This window comes from Cherax quadricarinatus, chromosome 67 (assembly GCF_038502225.1).
Source record: "Cherax quadricarinatus isolate ZL_2023a chromosome 67, ASM3850222v1, whole genome shotgun sequence".
NCBI lineage: Eukaryota > Metazoa > Arthropoda > Malacostraca > Decapoda > Parastacidae > Cherax > Cherax quadricarinatus.
This window is the reverse complement of record NC_091358.1, coordinates 6,259,858-6,272,200: the sequence shown is the minus strand read 5'-3', so window position 1 is coordinate 6,272,200 and position 12,343 is coordinate 6,259,858.

Genomic DNA, 12,343 nt, shown 5'->3' with positions numbered 1-12,343 from the left:
TGGGTCTCTCACCTCCAGAACCATGGTGCTGCCAGTGGGTCTCTCACCTCCAGAACAGTGGTACTGCCAGTCGGTCTCTCACCTCCAGAACCATGGTACTGCCAGTGGGTCTCTCACCTCCAGAACCATGGTACTGCCAGTGGGTCTCTCACCTGCAGAACAATGGTACTGCCAGTGGGTCTCTCACCTCCAGAACCATGGTGCTGCCAGTGGGTCTCTCACCTCTAGAACCATGGTACTGCCAGTGGGTCTCTCACCTCCAGAACCATGGTGCTGCCAGTGGGTCTCTCACCTCCAGAACCATGGTGCTGCCAGTGGGTCTCTCACCTCCAGAACAATGGTACTGCCAGTGGGTCTCTCACCTCCAGAACCATGGTGCTGCCAGTGGGTCTCTCACCTCCAGAACCATGGTGCTGCCAGTGGGTCTCTCACCTCCAGAACAATGGTACTGCCAGTGGGACTCTCACCTCCAGAACCATGGTACTGCCAGTGGGTCTCTCACCTCCAGAACCATGGTACTGCCAGTGGGTCTCTCACCTCCAGAACAATGGTACTGCCAGTGGGTCTCTAACCTCCAGAACCATGGTGCTGCCAGTGGGTCTCTCACCTCCAGAACCATGGTGCTGCCAGTGGGTCTCTCACCTCCAGAACAATGGTACTGCCAGTGGGTCTCTCACCTCCAGAACCATGGTACTGCCAGTGGGTCTCTCACCTCCAGAACCATGGTACTGCCAGTGGGTCTCTCACCTGCAGAACAATGGTACTGCCAGTGGGTCTCTCACCTCCAGAACCATGATGCTGACAGTGGGTCTCTCACCTCTAGAACCATGTTAGTGCCAGTGGGTCTCTCACCTCCAGAACCATGGTGCTGCCAGTGGGTCTCTCACCTCCAGAACCATGGTGCTGCCAGTGGGTCTCTCACCTCCAGAACAATGGTACTGCCAGTGGGTCTCTCACCTCCAGAACCATGGTGCTGCCAGTAGGTCTCTCACCTCCAGAACCATGGTGCTGCCAGTGGGTCTCTCACCTCCAGAACAATGGTACTGCCAGTGGGACTCTCACCTCCAGAACCATGGTGCTGCCAGTGGGTCTCTCACCTCCAGAACCATGGTACTGCCAGTGGGTCTCTCACCTCCAGAACAATGGTACTGCCAGTGGGTCTCTCACCTCCAGAACCATGGTGCTGCCAGTGGGTCACTCACCTCCAGAACCATGGTGCTGCCAGTGGGTCTCTCACCTCCAGAACAATGGTACTGCCAGTGGGACTCTCACCTCCAGAACCATGGTACTGCCAGTGGGTCTCTCACCTCCAGAACCATGGTACTGCCAGTGGGTCTCTCACCTCCAGAACCATGGTGCTGCCAGTGGGTCTCTCACCTCCAGAACCATGGTGCTGCCAGTGGGTCTCTCACCTCCAGAACCATGGCACTGCCAGTGGGTCTCTCACCTCCAGAACCATGGTGCTGCCAGTGGGTCTCTCACCTCCAGAACCATGGTGCTGCCAGTGGGTCTCTCACCTCCAGAACCATGGTACTGCCAGTGGGTCTCTCACCTCCAGAACCATGGTGCTGCCAGTGGGTCTCTCACCTCCAGAACCATGGTGCTGCCAGTGGGTCTCTCACCTCCAGAACAATGGTACTGCCAGTGGGTCTCTAACCTCCAGAACCATGGTGCTGCCAGTGGGTCTCTCACCTCCAGAACCATGGTGCTGCCAGTGTGTCTCTCACCTCCAGAACAATGGTACTGCCAGTGGGTCTCTCACCTCCAGAACCATGGTACTGCCAGTGGGTCTCTCACCTCCAGAACCATGGTACTGCCAGTGGGTCTCTCACCTGCAGAACAATGGTACTGCCAGTGGGTCTCTCACCTCCAGAACCATGGTGCTGCCAGTGGGTCTCTCACCTCTAGAACCATGGTACTGCCAGTGGGTCTCTCACCTCCAGAACCATGGTGCTGCCAGTGGGTCTCTCACCTCCAGAACCATGGTGCTGCCATTGGGTCTCTCACCTCCAGAACCATGGTGCTGCCAGTGGGTCTCTCACCTGCTGAACCATGGTACTGCCAGTGGGTCTCTCACCTGCTGAACCATGGAACTGCCAGTGGGTCTCTCACTTCCAGAACCATGGTGCTGACAGTGGGTCTCTCACCTCCAGAACTATGCTACTGCCAGTGGGTCTCTCACCTCCAGAACCATGGTACTACCAGTGGGTCTCTCACCTCCAGAACCATGATACTGGCAGTGGGTCTCTCACCTCCAGACCCATGGTACTGCCAGTGGGTCTCTCACCTCAAGAACCATGGTACTGCCAGTGGGTCTCTCACTTCCAGAACCATGCTACTGCCAGTGGGTCTCTCACCTCCAGAACCATGGTACTGCCAGTGGGTCTCTCACTTCCAGAACCATGCTACTGCCAGTGGGTCTCTCACCTCCAGAACCATGGTACTGCAAGTGGGTCTCTCACCTCCAGAACCATGCTACTGCCAGTGGGTCTCTCACCTCCAGAACAATGGTGCTGCCAGTGGGTCTCTCACCTCCAGAACCATGGTACTGCCAGTAGGTCTCTCACCTCCAGAACCATGGTACTGCCAGTGGGTCTCTCACCTCCAGAACCAAGGTGCTGCCAGTGGGTCTCTCACCTCCAGAACCATGGTGCTGCCAATGGGTCTCTCACCTCCAGAACCATGGTACTGCAAGTGGGTCTCTCACCTCCAGAACCATGCTACTGCCAGTGGGTCTCTCACCTCCAGAACCATGCTACTGCCAGTGGGTCTCTCACCTCCAGAACCATGGTGCTGCCAGTGGGTCTCTCACCTCCAGAACCATGGTACTGCCAGTAGGTCTCTCACCTCCAGAACCATGGTACTGCCAGTGGGTCTCTCACCTCCAGAACCATGGTACTGCCAGTGGGTCTCTCACCTCCAGAACCATGCTACTGCCAGTGGGTCTCTCACATCCAGAACCATGGTACTGCCAGTAGGTCTCTCACCTCCAGAACCATGGTACTGCCAGTGGGTCTCTCACCTCCAGAACCATGGTGCTGCCAGTGAGTCTCTCACCTCCAGAACCATGGTGTTGCCAGTGGGTCTCTCACCTCCAGAACCATGGTACTGCCAGTGGGTCTCTCACCTCCAGAACCATGGTGCTGCCAGTGGGTCTCTCACCTCCAGAACCATGGTACTGCCAGTGGGTCTCTCACTTCCAGAACCATGCTACTGCCAGTGGGTGTCTCACCTCCAGAACCATGGTACTGCCATTGGGTCTCTCACCTCCAGAACCATGGTACTGCCAGTAGGTCTCTCACCTCCAGAACCATGGTACTGCCAGTGGGTCTCTCACCTCCAGAACCATGCTACTGCCAGTGGGTCTCTCACCTCCAGAACCATGGTGCTGCCAGAGGGTCTCTCACCTAAAGAACCATGGTACTGCCATTGGGTCTCTCACCTCCTGAACCATGGTGCTGCCAGTGGGTCTCTCACCTCCAGAACCATGGTACTGCCAGTGGGTCTCTCACCTCCAGAACCATGGTGCTGCCAGTGGGTCTCTCACCTCCAGAACCATGGTACTGCAAGTGGGTCTCTCACCTCCAGAACCATGCTACTGCCAGTGGGTCTCTCACCTCCAGAACAATGGTGCTGCCAGTGGGTCTCTCACCTCCAGAACCATGGTACTGCCAGTAGGTCTCTCACCTCCTGAACCATGGTACTGCCAGTGGGTCTCTCACCTCCAGAACCATGGTACTGCCAGTGGGTCTCTCACCTCCAGAACCATGGTACTGCCAGTGGGTCTCTCACCTCCAGAACCATGCTACTACCAGTGGGTCTCTCACCTCCAGAACCAAGGTGCTGCCAGTGGGTCTCTCACCTCCAGAACCATGGTACCGCCAGTAGGTCTCTCACCTCCAGAACCATGGTACTGCCAGTGGGTCTCTCACCTCTAGAACCATGGTGCTGCCAGTGGGTCTCTCACCTCCAGAACCATGGTGTTGCCAGTGGGTCTCTCACCTCCAGAACCATGGCACTGCCAGTGGGTCTCTCACCTCCAGAACCATGGTGCTGCCAGTGGGTCTCTCACCTCCAGAACCATGGTACTGCAAGTGGGTCTCTCACCTCCAGAACCATGGTACTGCCAGTGGGTCTCTCACCTCCAGAACCATGGTACTACCAGTGGGTCTCTCACCTCCAGAACCATGGTGCTGACAGTGGGTCTCTCACCTCCAGAACCATGGTACTGCCATTGGGTCTCTCACCTCCAGAACCATGGTACTACCAGTGGGTCTCTCACCTCCAGAACCATGGTACTGCCAGTGGGTCTCTCACCTCCAGAACCATGGTACTGCCAGTGGGTCTCTCACCTCCAGAACCATGGTACTGCCAGTGGGTCTCTCACCTCCAGAACTATGGTACTGCCAGTGGGTCTCTGACCTCCAGAACCATGGTGCTGCCAGTGGGTCTCTCACCTCCAGTACCATGGTACTGTCAGTGGGTCTCTCACCTCCAGAACCATGCTACTGCCAGTGGGTCTCTCACCTCCAGAACCATGGTACTGCCAGTGGGTTTCTCACCTCCAGAACCATGCTACTGCCAGTGGGTCTCTCACCTCCAGATCCATGGTGCTGCCAGTGGGTCTCTCACCTCCAGAACCATGGTACTGCCAGTGGGTCTCTCACCTCAAGAACCATGCTACTGCCAGTGGGTCTCTCACCTCCAGAACCATGCTACTGCCAGTGGGTCTCTCACCTCCAGAACCATGGTACTGCCAGATGGTCTCTCACCTCCAGAACCATGGTGCTGCCAGTGGGTCTCTCACCTCCAGAACCATGGTACTGCCAGTGGGTCTTTCTCCTCCAGAACCATGGTGCTGCCAGTGGGTCTCTCACCTCCAGAACCATGGTACTGCCAGTTGGTGTCTCACCTCCAGAACCATGGTACTGCCAGAGGATCTTTCTCCTCCAGAATCATGGTGCTGCCAGTGGTCTCTCACTTCCAGAACCTTGGTACTGGCAGTGGGTCTCTCACCTCCAGAACCATGGTACTGCCAGTGGGTCTTTCACCTGCAGAACCATGGTGCTGCCAGTGGGTCTCTCACCTCCAGAACCATGGTACTGCCGGTCGGTCTTTCACCTCCAGAACCATGGTGCTGCCAGTGGGTCTCTCACCTCCAGAACCATGGTACTGCCAGTTGGTCTTTCTCCTCCAGAACCATGGTGCTGCCAGTGGGTCTCTCACCTCCAGAACCATGGTGCTGCCAGTGGGTCTCTCACCTCCAGAACCATGGTACTGCCAGTTGGTCTTTCTCCTCCAGAACCATGGTGCTGCCAGTGGGTCTTTCACCTCCAGAACCATGGTACTGCCAGTGGGTCTCTCACCTCCAGAATAATGGTACTGCCAGTGGGTATCTCACCTCCAGAACCATGGTACTGCCAGTGGGTCTCTCACCTCCAGAACCATGGTACTGCCAGTGGGTCTCTCACCTCCAGAACCATGGTACTGCCAGTGGGTCTCTCACCTCCAGAACCATGGTGCTGCCAGTGGGTCTCTCACCTCCAGAACCATGGTGCTGACAGTGGGTTTTTCACCTCCAGAACCATGGTACTGCCAGGTGGTCTCTCACCTCCAGAACCATGGTGCTGCAAGTGGGTCTCTCATCTCCAGAACCATGGTGCTGCCAGTGGGTCTCTCAGCTCCAGAACCATTGTGCTGCCAGTGGGTCTCTCACCTCCAGAACCATGGTGCTGCCAGTGGGTCTCTCACCTCCAGAACCATGGTACTGCCAGTGGGTCTTTCACCTCCAGGACCATGGTGCTGCCAGTGGGTCTCTCACCTCCAGAACCATGGTAATGCCAGTGGGTCTTTCACCTCCAGAACCATGGCGCTGCCAGTGGGTCTCTCACCTCCAGAACCATGGTACTGCCAGTGGGTCTTTCTCCTCCAGAACCATGGTGCTGCCATTGGGTCTCTAACCTCCAGAAGCATGGTGCTGCCAGTTGGTCTCTCACCTCCAGAACCATGGTACTGCCAGTGGATCTTTCTCCTCCTGAACCATGGTGCTGCCAGTGGTCTCTCACCTCCAGAACCATGGTACTGCCAGTGGGTCTCTCACCTCCAGAACCATGGTACTGCCAGTGGGTCTCTCACCTCCAGAACCATGGTGCTGCCAGTGGGTCTCTCACCTCCAGAACCATGGTGCTGCCAGTGGGTCTCTCACCTCCAGAACAATGGTACTGCCAGTGGGTCTCTAACCTCCAGAACCATGGTGATGCCAGTGGGTCTCTCACCTCCAGAACCATGGTGCTGCCAGTGGGTCTCTCACCTCCAGAACAATGGTACTGCCAGTGGGTCTCTCACCTCCAGAACCATGGTACTGCCAGTGGGTCTCTCACCTCCAGAACCATGGTACTGCCAGTGGGTCTCTCACCTGCAGAACAATGGTACTGCCAGTGGGTCTCTCACCTCCAGAACCATGGTGCTGCCAATGGGTCTCTCACCTCCAGAACCATGGTACTGCAAGTGGGTCTCTCACCTCCAGAACCATGCTACTGCCAGTGGGTCTCTCACCTCCAGAACCATGCTACTGCCAGTGGGTCTCTCACCTCCAGAACCATGGTGCTGCCAGTGGGTCTCTCACCTCCAGAACCATGGTACTGCCAGTAGGTCTCTCACCTCCAGAACCATGGTACTGCCAGTGGGTCTCTCACCTCCAGAACCATGGTACCAGTGGTACATGCTACTACCAGTGGGTCTCTCACCTCCAGAACCATGGTACTTCCAGTGGGTCTCTCACCTCTAGAACCATGGTGCTGCCAGTGGGTCTCTCACCTCCAGAACCATGGTGTTGCCAGTGGGTTTCTCACCTCCAGAACCATGGTAGTGCCAGTGGGCCCTCTCACCTCCAGAACCATGGTGCTACCAGTGGGTCTCTCACCTCCAGAACCATGGTGCTGCCAGTGGGTCTCTCACCTCCAGAACCATGGTGCTGCCAGTGGGTCTCTCACCTCCAGAACCATGGTACTGCCAGTGGGTCTTTCACCTCCAGAACCATGGTGCTGCCAGTGGGTCTATCACCTCCAGAACCATGGTCCTGCCAGTGGGTCCTTCACCTCCAGAACCATGGTACTACCAGTGGGTCTCTCACCTCCAGAACCATGGTACTGCCAGTGGGTCTCTCACCTCCAGAACCATGGTACTGCCAGTGGGTCTCTCACCTCCAGAACCATGGTGCTGCCAGTGGGTCTCTCACCTCCAGAACCATGGTACTGCCAGTGGGTCTCTGACCTCCAGAACCATGGTTCTGCCAGTGGGTCTCTCACCTCCAGTACCATGGTACTGTCAGTGGGTCTCTCACCTCCAGAACCATGCTACTGCCAGTGGGTCTCTCACCTCCAGAACCATGGTACTGCCATTTCTCACCTCCAGAACCATGCTACTGCCAGTGGGTCTCTCACCTCCAGAACCATGGTGCTGCCAGTGGGTCTCTCACCTCCAGAACCATGGTACTGCCAGTGGGTCTCTCACCTCCAGAACCATGCTACTGCCAGTGGGTCTCTCACCTCCAGAACCATGCTACTGCCAGTGGGTCTCTCACCTCCAGAACCATGGTACTGCCAGTGAGTCTCTCACCTCCAGAACCTTGGTACTGCCAGTGGGCCTTTCACCTCCAGAACCATGGTGCTGCCAGTGGATCTCTCACCTCCAGAACCATGGTGCTGCCAGTGGGTCCTTCACCTCCAGATCCATGGTACTGCCAGTTGGCCTTTCTCCTCCAGAACCATGGTACTGCCAGTGGGTCTTTCTCCTCCAGAACCATGGTACTGCCAATGGGTCTCTCACCTTCAGAACCATGGTGCTGCCAGTGGGTCCTTCACCTCCAGAACCATGGTACTGCCAGTGGGTCTCTCACCTCCTGAACCATGGTACTGCCAGTGGGTCTTTCTCCTCCAGAACCATGGTACTGCCAGTGGGTCTCTCACCATCAGAACAATGGTGCTGCCAGTGGGTCCTTCACCTCCAGAACCATGGTACTGCCAGTGGGTCTCTCACCTCCAGAACCATGGTACACTGCCAGTGGGTCTCTCACCTCCAGAACCATGGTACTGCCAGTGGGTCTCTCACCTCCAGAACCATGGTACTGCCAGTGGGTCTCTCACCTCCAGAACCATGGTACTGCCAGTGGGTCTCTCACCTCCAGAACCATGGTACTGCCAGTGGGTCTCTCACCTCCAGAACCATGGTGCTGCCAGTGGGTCTCTCACCTCCAGAACCATGGTGCTGACAGTGGGTTTTTCACCTCCAGAACCATGGTACTGCCAGGTGGTCTCTCACCTCCAGAACCATGGTGCTGCAAGTGGGTCTCTCATCTCCAGAACCATGGTGCTGCCAGTGGGTCTCTCAGCTCCAGAACCATTGTGCTGCCAGTGGGTCTCTCACCTCCAGAACCATGGTGCTGCCAGTGGGTCTCTCACCTCCAGAACCATGGTACTGCCAGTGGGTCTTTCACCTCCAGGACCATGGTGCTGCCAGTGGGTCTCTCACCTCCAGAACCATGGTAATGCCAGTGGGTCTTTCACCTCCAGAACCAATGGCGCTGCCAGTGGGTCTCTCACCTCCAGAACCATGGTACTGCCAGTGGGTCTTTCTCCTCCAGAACCATGGTGCTGCCATTGGGTCTCTAACCTCCAGAAGCATGGTGCTGCCAGTTGGTCTCTCACCTCCAGAACCATGGTACTGCCAGTGGATCTTTCTCCTCCTGAACCATGGTGCTGCCAGTGGTCTCTCACCTCCAGAACCATGGTACTGCCAGTGGGTCTCTCACCTCCAGAACCATGGTACTGCCAGTGGGTCTCTCACCTCCAGAACCATGGTGCTGCCAGTGGGTCTCTCACCTCCAGAACCATGGTGCTGCCAGTGGGTCTCTCACCTCCAGAACAATGGTACTGCCAGTGGGTCTCTAACCTCCAGAACCATGGTGCTGCCAGTGGGTCTCTCACCTCCAGAACCATGGTGCTGCCAGTGGGTCTCTCACCTCCAGAACAATGGTACTGCCAGTGGGTCTCTCACCTCCAGAACCATGGTACTGCCAGTGGGTCTCTCACCTCCAGAACCATGGTACTGCCAGTGGGTCTCTCACCTGCAGAACAATGGTACTGCCAGTGGGTCTCTCACCTCCAGAACCATGGTGCTGCCAGTGGGTCTCTCACCTCCAGAACCATGGTACTGCCAGTGGGTCTCTCACCTCCAGAACCATGGTACTGCCAGTGGGTCTCTCACCTCCAGAATAATGGTACTGCCAGTGGATATCTCACCTCCAGAACCATGGTACTGCCAGTGGGTCTCTCACCTCCAGAACCATGGTACTGTCAGTGGGTCTCTCACCTCCAGAACCATGGTACTTCCAGTGGGTCTCTCACCTCCAGAACCATGGTGCTGCCAGTGGGTTTCTCACCTCCAGAACCATGGTGCTGCCAGTGGGTTTCTCACCTCCAGAACCATGGTAGTGCCAGTGGGCCTCTCACCTCCAGAACCATGGTGCTACCAGTGGGTCTCTCACCTCCAGAACCATGGTGCTGCCAGTGGGTCTCTTAGCTCCAGAACCATGGTGCTGCCAGTGGGTCTCTCACCTCCAGAACCATGGTACTGCCAGTGGGTCTTTCACCTCCAGAACCATGGTGCTGCCAGTGGGTCTCTCACCTCCAGAACCATGGTACTGCCAGTGGGTCCTTCACCTCCAGAACCATTGCGCTGCCAGTGGGTCTCTCACCTCCAGAACCATGGTACTGCCAGTGGGTCTTTCTCCTCCAGAACCATGGTGCTGCCAGTGGGTCTCTAACCTCCAGAAGCATGGTGCTGCCAGTTGGTCTCTCACCTCCAGAACCATGGTACTGCCAGTGGATCTTGCTCCTCCAGAACCATGGTGCTGCCAGTGGTCTCTCACCTCCAGAACCATGGTACTGCCAGTGAGTCTCTCACCTCCAGAACCTTGGTACTGCCAGTGGGCCTTTCACCTCCAGAACCATGGTGCTGCCAGTGGATCTCTCACCTCCAGAACCATGGTACTGCCAGTGGGTCCTTCACCTCCAGATCCATGGTACTGCCAGTTGGTCTTTCTCCTCCAGAACCATGGTACTGCCAGTGGGTCTTTCTCCTCCAGAACCATGGTACTGCCAATGGGTCTCTCACCTTCAGAACCATGGTGCTGCCAGTGGGTCCTTCACCTCCAGAACCATGGTACTGCCAGTGGGTCTCTCACCTCCTGAACCATGGTACTGCCAGTGGGTCTTTCTCCTCCAGAACCATGGTACTGCCAGTGGGTCTCTCACCATCAGAACAATGGTGCTGCCAGTGGGTCCTTCACCTCCAGAACCATGGTACTGCCAGTGGGTCTCTCACCTCCAGAACCATGGTACACTGCCAGTGGGTCTCTCACCTCCAGAACCATGGTACTGCCAGTGGGTCTCTCACCTCCAGAACCATGGTACTGCCAGTGGGTCTCTCACCTCCAGAACCATGGTACTGCCAGTGGGTCTCTCACCTCCAGAACAATGGTACTGCCAGTGGGTCTCTCACCTCCAGAACCATGGTACTGCCCGTGGGTCTCTCACCTCCAGAACCATGGTACTGCCAGTGGGTCTCTCACCTCCAGAACCATGGTACTGCCACTGGGTCTCTCACCTCCAGAACCATGGTACTGCCAGTTGGTCTCTCACCTCCAGAACCATGGTGCTGCCAGTGGGTCTCTCACCTCCAGAACAATGGTACTGCCAGTGGGTCTCTCACCTCCAGAACCATGGTACTGCCCGTGGGTCTCTCACCTCCAGAACCATGGTACTGCCAGTGGGTTTCTCACCTCCAGAACCATGGTACTGCCAGTGGGTCTCTCACCTCCAGAACCATGGTACTGCCAGTGGGTCTCTCACCTCCAGAACCATGGTACTGCCAGTGGGTCTCTCACCTCCAGAACAATGGTACTGCCAGTGGGTCTCTCACCTCCAGAACCATGGTACTGCCCGTGGGTCTCTCACCTCCAGAACCATGGTACTGCCAGTGGGTCTCTCACCTCCAGAACCATGGTACTGCCACTGGGTCTCTCACCTCCAGAACCATGGTACTGCCAGTGGGTCTCTCACCTCCAGAACCATGGTGCTGCCAGTGGGTCTCTCACCTCCAGAACAATGGTACTGCCAGTGTGTCTCTCACCTCCAGAACCATGGTACTGCCCGTGGGTCTCTCACCTCCAGAACCATGGTACTGCCAGTGAGTCTCTCACCTCCAGAACCATGGTACTGCCACTGGGTCTCTCACCTCCAGAACCATGGTACTGCCAGTGGGTCTCTCACCTCCAGAACCATGGTGCTGCCAGTGGGTCTCTCACCTCTAGAGCAATGGTACTGCCAGTGGGTCTCTCACCTCCAGAACCATGGTGCTGCCAGTGGGTCTCTCACCTCCAGAACCATGGTACTGCCAGTGGGTCTCTCACCTCCAGAACCATGGTGCTGCCAGTGGGTCTCTCACCTCCAGAACAATGGTACTGCCAGTGGGTCTCTCACCTCCAGAACCATGGTGCTGCCAGTGGGTCTCTCACCTCCAGAACAATGGTACTGCCAATGGGTCTCTCACCTCCAGAACCATGGTGCTGCCAGTGGGTCTCTCACCTCCAGGACCATGGTACTGCCAGTGGGACTCTCACCTCCAGAACCATGGTACTGCCAGTGGGTCTCTCACCTCCAGAACCATGGTACTGCCAGTGGGTCTCTCACCTCCAGAACCATGGTGCTGGCAGTGGGTCTCTCACCTCGAGAACCATGGTACTGCCAGTGGGTCTCTCACCTCCAGAACCATGGTGCTGCCAGTGGGTCCTTCACCTCCAGAACCATGGTACTGCCAGTGGGTCTCTCACCTCCAGAACCATGGTGCTGCCAGTGGGTCCTTCACCTCCAGAACCATGGTACTGCCAGTGGGTCTCTCACCTCCAGAACCATGGTACTGCCAGTGGATCTCTCACCTCCAGAACCATGGTACTGCCAGTTGGTCTCTCACCTTTAGAACCATGGTACTGCCAGTGGGTCTCTCACCTCCAGAACCATGGTACTGCCAGTTGGTCTCTCACCTTTAGAACCATGGTGCTGCCAGTGGGTCTCTCACCTCCAGAACCATTGTACTGCCAGTGGGTCTCTCACCTCCAGAACCATGCTACTGCCAGTGGGTCTCTCACCTCCAGAACCATGGTACTGCCAGTGGGTCTCTCACCTCCAGAACCATGCTACTGCCAGTGGGTCTCTCACCTCCAGAACCATGGTACTGCCAGTGGGTCTCTCACCTCCAGAACCATGGTACTGCCAGTGGGTCTCTC